Source organism: Mus pahari, chromosome 3 (assembly GCF_900095145.1).
Source record: "Mus pahari chromosome 3, PAHARI_EIJ_v1.1, whole genome shotgun sequence".
NCBI classification, from domain to species: domain Eukaryota; kingdom Metazoa; phylum Chordata; class Mammalia; order Rodentia; family Muridae; genus Mus; species Mus pahari.
In genome coordinates, this window is record NC_034592.1 from 73,572,551 (window position 1) to 73,573,509 (window position 959).

Sequence of the window (959 nt, forward strand, 5' to 3'; positions counted from 1 at the left end):
AGTTAAATCAGTATCAGATTAACCATATAAACAGTCCCATTTCCGCTAAAGAAATAGAAGTCATCAATAGTCTCCCAACCAAAAAAAAAACAAAAAAACAAACAAAAAAAAAAAAAACAAAAAACAGCACAGGACCAGATGGGTTTAGTACAGAGTTCTATCAGACATTCAAAGAAGACCTAATTCCAACTCTCCTCAAACTATTCCACAAAGTAGAAACAGAAGGTACTCTACCCAATTTATTCTATAAAGCCACAATTACTCTGATACCTAAATCACAAAAAGATCCAACAAAGAAAGAGAACTTCAGACCAATATCCCTTAGAAATATCAATGCAAAAATACTCAATAAAATCCTCGCAAACAGAATCCAAGAACACATCAAAATGATCATCCATCATAACCAAGTAAGCTTCATCCCAGGCATGCAGGGATTGTTTAATATACAGAAATTCAACAACATAATCTACTATATAAACAAACTCAGAGACAAAAACCACATGATCACCTAGTTAGATGCTAAGAAAACATTTGACAAAATCCAACACACTTTCATGATAAAAGCCTTGGAAAGAGCAGGAATTCAAAGCCCCTACCTAAACATAATAAAAACAATCTACAGCAAACCAGTAGCCAACATCAAACTAAATGGAGAGAAAGTCAAAGCAATTCCACTAAAATCAGGGACTAGACAAGGCTGCCCACTTTCTCCCTACCTATTCAATATAGTACTATAAGTCATAGCCAGAGTAATTAAACAACAAAAGGAGATCAAGGGGATACAAATTGGAAAGGAAAAAGTCAAAATATCATTATTTGTAGATGATATGATGGCATATATAAGTGACCCTAGAAAGTCCACGAGATAACGCTTAAACCTGATAAACAGCTTCAGTGCAATAGCTGGATATAAAATTAACTCAAACAAATCAGTGGCCTTCCTCTACGCAAAGGATAAA